The 8780-nt window shown below is 44.4% G+C and overlaps 1 pseudogene; it reads left to right on the top strand.

The window, feature by feature from the left end:
- Positions 1-775: 775 nt before the first annotated feature.
- On the top strand, positions 776-8427 carry LOC136548518 (phospholipase D alpha 1-like; annotated as a pseudogene).
- The last annotated feature ends 353 nt before the right edge of the window (positions 8428-8780 follow it).

Genomic DNA, 8780 nt, shown 5'->3' with positions numbered 1-8780 from the left:
CGGTGGCCGGAAGAGACACGAGTGCAGTTCATTGACAAAAAATTCTGGAGAAAAGGAGATAGAGATAATAAGATTAGTTAGAGAAAAGTTAGCCGGTAATTTTGGGATGCAAATGTGGTATAAATGGCAAGATCATGGTAATATAATTTTTCATCCAAAACTAATAATATGGCTAGTTATTTTATTTTTTACCTTTAGTTAATTGTTTTGTTTTTTTCTAAAATAAAGGCCTCAGATTTACATGGCCTCTTGTGTCCTAGAAAGTAATATGAGTACTGTAGCAAGGCTCAGAATATATATTTCGAGAATACTGTGATCTGAATGAGAACGTTGGACAAGTTTAAAGACCATTACTAAAACTATACACTTTAAGGATTTCCTTGGCTATCCGTATGATAGTTGGGAGCACCTAAAACCGGTCTGACACTGGACATATGGAACCAGACGCAGATAGTTAATTACTCCATTGAATGAAATTTTGTTAACATGGATGGGGTATATATATAGGAGCAATAATGTATTTGGCATTGGAACAAATCAGTCTTCTTTATTTAGTACTAAAATTTTTGAACTTTCTTATTTGACATCGAGTTAAAAATTTCTTCTGTAAATAGCACTACCATCCATTTAGTACATCCATCCGTCAGTTGACTGCGTTGACCCTCTCATGTTTTTTTTCAGAAGTACCAAAATACCCCTCTGTACTCGTGGGACGAGTCCTTCCCCATCTACTGCGCGCACGACGCCAGCAACATCATCTTCACCGTCAAGGCCGATGACGCCATCGGCGCCACGCTCATCGGCCGCGCATACCTTCAACCAGCCCAACTTCCCCAGCGCGTCCATCAGCAAGGGCGGGCCGAGGAAGCCGTGGCACGACATCCACTGCCGCGTCGAGGGGCCCGCGGCGTGGACGTGCTGGAGAACTTCGAGCAGAGGTGGAAGAAGTAGGGCAAGGGCGACAACATGTTGGTGGCGCTGTACAAGGCGTGGGCGGAGCGCGAGGCGGCCCCGCACGGCGACGCCGAGTCGTGGAACGTGCAGGTGTTCCGGTCGATCGACGACGGCGCGGCGGCGGGGTTCCCGGACGCCCCGCGGGAGGCCGCGGCCCTGGGGCTGGTGAGCGGCAAGGACCACGTGATTGAGCGCAGCATCCAGGACGCGTACATCCACGCCATCTGGTGGGCGCGGGACTTCATCTACATCGAGAACCAGTACTTCCTGGGGAGCTCCTACGCGGGGCTGCAGAACGACGGCGTGACGGTGGAGGACATCAACGCTCTGCACCTTATCCCCAAGGAGCTCTCACTCAAGACCGTCAGCAAGATCCAGGCCGGCGAGCGGTTCGCCGTGTACGTGGTGGTGCCCCTGTGGCCCGAGGGCGTGCCGGAGAGCGGCTCCGTGCAGGCCATCCTGGACTGGCAGCACCGCACCATGGAGACGATGTACACGGACGTCACGCTGGCCATTTGCGCCAAGGGGCTCCAGGCCGACCCCAGGGACTACCTCACCTTCTTCTGCCTCGGCAACGGCGAGGCGCCAAGCCCCGGCGAGTACGTGCCGCCGGAGCACCCGGACCACAACACCGATTACGAGAGGGCGCAGCAGGCCAGACGCTTCATGATCTATGTCCACGCCAAGACCATGATAGGTACAGTGACTTATTCTACACCTACGGATTCATCTAGTCTAGAATTACAAAACAAACCAATATGATCATGATGGTTTCTGTCTGACCGGTGGTCGATTGCATGCAGTGGATGACGAGTACATCATCGTGGGCTCGGCGAACATCAACCAGCGCTCCATGGACGGCGGCCGCGACACCGAGATCGCGATGGGCGCGTACCAGCCGGGCTACCAAGCGACCAGGAACCAGCAGGCAAAGCAGCAGCAGCACGTCGGGCGAGCTCTGCGACGGCCGTCGATGGCGAGCAGCAGCAGCAGCATGACATCGGGAGAGGAGCAGCACGTCGGGCGAGCTCCGCGAAGACCGTGTGCTCCGCGCACCGCGCCCAGGCCGCGAGCTCCCCGGCTGCATGCTCCGCGCGTCGCCAAGGCTGCGAGCTCCTCGCGTTGCCCTGGCCACGTGCTCCGCCGGCCGAGCCATGCACGGTGTGCTCCGCTCTTGAGCCATGATGTTATGATGACGGCGTATACTATGCTTTTCTTTTAGAAAACTAAAAGATAAATACCTTGAAAATATAAGTTACGTATTTCAACCAGCAGCCATCCTGAGCCATGCATCCTTGATCTGTACCTGCTATTACCAATTTGAAATTTATTAATTATTTATTTGCGGTCTTCAATTATCAAAAATCCACATTTTAGTTCAAAGTATATTTATGATATTTATAATTTTCTTATTTGACAACCTATCTATTTATTTTTTTTCCTATTTAGCACCATGGACTTTTGCTACAATCAAGGGCATTTATGTCATTTTGCTAGCCACTTGACACCGTTAGCGGTCTAAATAGACGGCAGTACCATTTACAAAAGAAAATTTCAACTCAATGCTATATAAGGAAGTTCAAATTTTCTAGTGCCAAATATGAAAGATCGATTTGTTTTAGTGCCAAATACATAATTCTCTCATATATATATATATATATATATATATATATATCTCTGAGAGTGATACGAGGTCTCTTTTGTGAAAAGAATGAATCGACAGGTGGCCAGCCGGAAATGTTGCTGGAGCTGTGCTGAACCTGGAACCTTGCCGAGAAACTGCTGATGCTCTGATGTCTGAACCTTAGCTCTCAAACAATTGAATGCAGAGCATTGCATGCATGTTGGGGTATCTGTACCAGAAGATAAAGAGCTAGGATTGAGCTCTACTTCTATGTATGTATATGCCGTCCAGCAATATTGCAAGCCCCGGCAGGCGAGGCGATGGCTCCCGAGTCCTGAGACAGACGATGGCGGGCATGGCCGCTTGGATTCAATTCAATTCGTGTCTAGCAAACTGCAGCGAAGGAAAGCTGCGAAAGCGTCTGATGAAGCTACTACACCGACGGGCGCGGTAGAGCCGGAACAGGAAGAAGGAAGGCTGAAGCGCGGAAGCAACGCGGCATAAATACTCACACGCATGCAGCGACAGGCAGCCAGCCTGCTTGTGCAGTGCAGGCGTGCATATGCGCAATTAGCCCTGGTTTAGTTCCCATCCTAAAACTTTATATTCTATCAAATCAAATGTTTAGACACATGCATAGATTATTAAATATAGATTAAAAAATAACTAATTACACAGTTTACAACTAATTTACGAGACGAATCTTTTAAGCTTAATTAGTCCATAATTTAACAATAAAGTGCTAATGTCAAATTAATTAGGCTTAATAAATTCGTCTCGTGGTTTACTAACGGATTCTATAATTTTTTTTTTATTAGTATCCGAACATCCATACGACATCTCATCTAACATCTCATGTGACACGGAGACTTTAGCGCGCCTTACTCACTCAGCCACCCGGCCGGCATGGGTAGCTCGTGTCGTGTGGTGTGTACTGTGTTGTGTTGCAACAAGACTGGCTGGCTGGTTGCCTTCCTCAATTCCCCTATAGCTCACAGTGCCTCTCCTCTACTAGGCATAAGGCATGCATGCCATCTGCCATCTCATGTTCTCGTGACATGACCGCGCGTTGCATCGCATGCAGTTGCAGTCGCACGACACGATCGACAGACAGGCAGGTCCTGATCGATCCGTCGGTCGATGGTGGGCAGTGGGCACTGCTGCTGGGTATACAAGGAAATGATGACCCACCATTCGTGCCTTTGCAGCGCCCGCCTGCACCTTCCCGTGCTAGCTCGTGTAGCCCGTCTGCCCGTGTGCCGCGCAAGAGGTTTTGCCCTTGCATGCATGCAGCACGCTAGGTACACTACAGGCCTCGCTCTCTGCACTTCTTCAATTCAAAGAAACAAAGGTTGTGTTTAGTTCGCGAAATTTGGGAATTTGGTTACTGTAGCACTTTCATTTTTATTTGACAATTAGTATTCAATTATGGACTAATTAGGTTCAAAACGTTCGTCTCGCGATTTCCAACCAAACTGTGCAATTAGTTTTTTTTCGTCTACATTTAATACTCCATACACGTATCATAAGATTCGATGTAATGACTATTGTAGCACTTTTTGAGAAACTTTTTGGAAACTAAACACAGCCAAAGAAAAACAAAACAAAACAGGGACACGACACGCTTAACAGTGACGTCTTCAGGTCAGCTTGTTCATTCATTCTAATAGACAAATAGTACTACGTGTTTATTGTGGTATTTTTGCATGGAACATCCAAGACAGTAGCGCCTTGCTTCCGATCGAACATCAGCCGCCCAGCAATTAAAATGGATCGGGTTTTATTGCTACGGCCTACGGGTACGAGTTAGTACTAATAATTCTTCCATCATTTAAACGTACGTACGGGCCCGCATCAGTACGTAGGACACGACACAATCAAGGCCGTCATCATGTATACGCAATCTCACACCGGTAATAATTACATATATCTCCTGGCCCGACCTGATTGATTAAGGGACCCAAAAAAACTATGAAGTGGTTTTTATACTTATTACATAGAAAAAATATATTCTTGATTAAGAGTTTCTTCAAAATATTTTTTTGAATGGTTACGTGTATTTTCTCTCTATCATGTACCTATAACATTTCTTCATATCTTAGTTCTCGTTTAGATATAAGTTCTTATCTTAGAAATAATTTTCTTCTCTCTCCTTTAATTCCAATGCTACAGCATTTTGTTTAATTGGCATCCTAATTAATGAACATATAAAGCATCCTAGTTTCTAAGTTAGCACTTCTTAAGCACCTTTTTAGATGGATTAGGACTACTCCCTCCATTTCAAATTTTAAGTCAATCTAAATCTTTTGGTATATAGATTTTGCTATGTATTTAGACATACGTCATATATAGATATATAGCAAAATTAGCGTACCAAAAAATTAAAACAACTTATAATTTAAAACGGAGAGAGAGTAGCTGTTAGCTTCTATTTGGCATGTACATTCATATCTGCAAATTGGCAAAACACCCATTCATTTTTTTTCTCTCCTCTCCTCGCTCGGTCTCTCCCACACGGACACGTATATCTCTCACGCACTTCCCTTTCTCTCTCACGTGGCATAGTGGAGCCGCGAAGGCAAGGAGCAGGGCAAGGCATTGAAGCCTAGCAAGGCAAGGACGTGGCGGGGTCGAAAAAGAGAATTGTATAGGAGGGCCTTGTTTAGATTGCAAGTTTTTTCACTCTCTCTCTATCACATCAAATCTTTGGACACATGCATAGAGTATTAAATGTAGATAAAAAAAATAACTAATTACATAGTTTGATTGTAAATTACGAGACAAATCTTTTGAGCCTAGTTAGGCCATGATTAGACAATAATTATCAAATACAAACGAAAGTGCTACAGTGCCAAGTACTGATTCCTAACCTCAATCTAAACAAGGCCGAGGTAAAAAAAAAGAGATTGATCCGGCCCGATTGGGCGATTGGCCATGCATCTATCGTGCATTCAGGCCATCACTCACAAAATGTGTGAACCCTTGGCCGTGGAAATAGAAACGGGAATTTAAGGCGGCAACAAGAGAAACGGGCTCGGTGTGCGCTCTTGTTCATTCAATACGGCAACACCTGGATACCGTGCCGCGCCATGCCCACCAGCCCTGGGCAAATATAACCGAGAACCGAAAACCGAACCGAAAGAACCGGAACCGAAAAATTCGGTTCCTGATATTGAAGAACCGAAATAACCGAAGAAAATTTGGTTCCTACTCTCGGTTAACCGAATTAACCGAAAGAACCGAATTACATGAATTATACTTCACTTACTTGTATTTTGTAGGATTATGTGTAGTGTTTTATATTTGAACTGCTATATATTTGTGTTACTATATTGCTATTGTTTTCTTATATATTATTATTTTTAAAAATGAATATAGTGTTGCATAAATTTGCCTTAGAACAAGTATATTTATTATTGTCTTGAGGTCTTCTGAAAAATTCGGTTAGTTCGGTTAGAACCGGAACCGAACCGAAATAACCGAGAACCGCAATGCTCGGTTCCTAAAAATTTTTTGGAACCGATCGGTTCCCGTTTTCTAGGAACCGAATTTCTTCGATAACCGAGGGAACCAAACCGAAACCGAACCGAGAACCGAACGCCCACCCTGAATGCCCACCCAATTGATCTGAACCTTGTGTTGGCATCTGTCGCTCATGGGTTCATGGTCATGGCATTTTTGTGTTCCCTATACCTGTTGAGGACATTGCGGAAGCAGGCCACTAATGGGCTGCCATTAATAATGGCTAAAAAGAGTACACATTTAAACATCTTAAATTCCCCTAAAAAAATTTAAACATCTTAAATTTAACTAACTTCATAGAACATAATATAAACAACTATATTTCTAAACAAATATACTATAAAAATATATTAAAATGGTTAAAATAAAAACAATTTGATAGCTAAAAATGCACTCTTTTTCAGGAGGGAGGTTAATAGAGGATTGCCTTGTTCCACCTGCAGAATGTTAAACCAGCAGTTTCTACATAAAAAATCATAGTGATGATACTACTTGCATTACGTGAACAAACGAAATATATATATAGAGAGAGAGAGAGAGCTAAGAAAAAGCATCAGGCATCATTTGGCGATTAACTACATTATTTTATACACCAGGCTTATCTCCGGCAGGATGACGAACTGAAATTCTCTGATAATACAATAGGCCTCTCCCGTGCTGTGCATGCATGCATGACAATGACAAGCAAGTGGAAATTTGGCATTAGGGCACGTTTAGTTCGGCAAAGTTTGTTGCATAGTGCACGATTCTCTACTGTAGTATTTCGTTTGTATTTGTGAATTATTGTCCAAACATTGACTAATTAGGCTCAAAAGATTCGTCTCGCAAAGTTAAAGCAAACTATGCAATTAGTTTTTGATTTCGTCTATATTTAGTATTCCATGCATGTACTGCAAGTTTGATGTGACGGGAAATCTTCTTTTTACATAGTGCATTTTTAGAAAACTAAACAAGGACTTAGTTGCGCACGAGGACATTTTATTTTATTTTGTAATATAGACCTACTAGGTCCACATGTAAATGACCAGTGGGACCCAGATGGCATTGAATTATAAGACCACTGTCTCAAAGCAAGGTACAGACGCCTTAGCTGGCCAGGCCGTAGTTTCGTGCCCGCAACAGTAAATCATAATTCCCTCAATGTAACTCAATGTAGTACGTGTAGTGTATGCATGCTGCATTCCTCTGTGTCTTTATTTTAGCAGGAATAATAGAAGCCATGAGCAACATGGAACGATGTATATACTCCTACTCGGTATGCAATGCAATTATGCAAGTGTACTAAACCAAATGTATTGGGCCACCGTCTACCCGTCATCGGCCCACGATCCACTAATGCCACCGAGCAGGGGCTTTCCCTGGTTCCAGAGCCTCCGCCTGGGAAGCCTTCGACGGAGCATTGCCTCCGCCTCCACCAACACAGCTGGCAACACCCAAAAACGAATCCAACCCAGAAAACCAACTCAACCCTCACACACCCCTACCCACCATCGGCATGATACTTCCTATAGCCGGAGGCTCTTCGATGGAGATGCAGACAAACAAATAGAAAAAAGATTACCTTAGGTTAATCAACCACATAGCAGTTCAAGGCCCAGTGCGCTACACAGATTGGTCGAAGACGCCAATCACCTTCTCAGAACAAGATTTGCAGCTGAAAAAGCTACCCTCATGCCAACGCCATGGTAATCAAGGCTAACATTGGAGGATGAGAAATCAGTAGGGTTCTCATAGACTCTGGAAGCTCTACAGATATTATCTTTGTCAATGCCTTCGACCAGATGAAGCTAAGCAGGAGTCAGTTCCAGCCTTCGGACTCACCATTAATTGGTTTTGGAGGAAAGAGGATCGATGCATTAGGAAAAATATCCCTGTCAGTCTCATTCGGAGGTCGGGAAAATGCAAGAACAGAATATGTGACCTTCGACGTAGTAGATCTCTACTACACCTACAACGCCATCTTCAGAAGAGGGTTTGCAAACAAGTTCAATGCAGCCATCCACATGGGCTACCTATGTATGAAAATGCCAGCCTTGCACGGAACCATTACAGTCCACGGCAGTCATAAGGAGGCAAGAAACATAGAAAGAGCCATCTACAAATCGCAGCGCAATATCAACTCCGTCGAAGTAGCCAAAACCAACTCACCGGAGCCTCCAGACATGCCGAAGGGAAAAACAGATCTCAAGGATCAAGAAGAAACAAAGACAGTCCCATTGGAAGATGCAGTCCCAGACAGAAAGGTCACGATCGGAGGCAACCGGTCGAAAGAAGAGGAAGCAGAACTCATAGAAACTTTAGCCAAAAACAAAGACGTCTTCACCTAGTCAGCCTCCGACTTGAAAGGGGTCAGCAGGGACATTATACAACACTCCCTTGAAATCAATCCCAGAATAAAGCCAAAGAAACAACAACAAAGGGAAATGTCAAAGGAGAGAATTTTAGCAGCAAAAGCCAAATTTCAGAGGTTGTTAAACACAAACGTCATAAGAGAAGTCAAGTACTCAGAATGGCTGGCAAATGTAGTACTAGAGCCAAAGAAAAATGGAAAGATGAGAATGTGCATAGACTGCACAGATCTAAACAAAGCATGCAAAAAAGATCCATTTCCATTGCTAAGAATAGACACCTTCGTCGACAAGGCAGTAGGATGCAAGCGCTTCTATCTCCTAGATTGCTT

This window comes from Miscanthus floridulus, chromosome 4, assembly GCF_019320115.1.
Source record: "Miscanthus floridulus cultivar M001 chromosome 4, ASM1932011v1, whole genome shotgun sequence".
Taxonomy (NCBI): domain Eukaryota; kingdom Viridiplantae; phylum Streptophyta; class Magnoliopsida; order Poales; family Poaceae; genus Miscanthus; species Miscanthus floridulus.
This window is presented reverse-complemented; position numbering and strand designations above follow the sequence as displayed.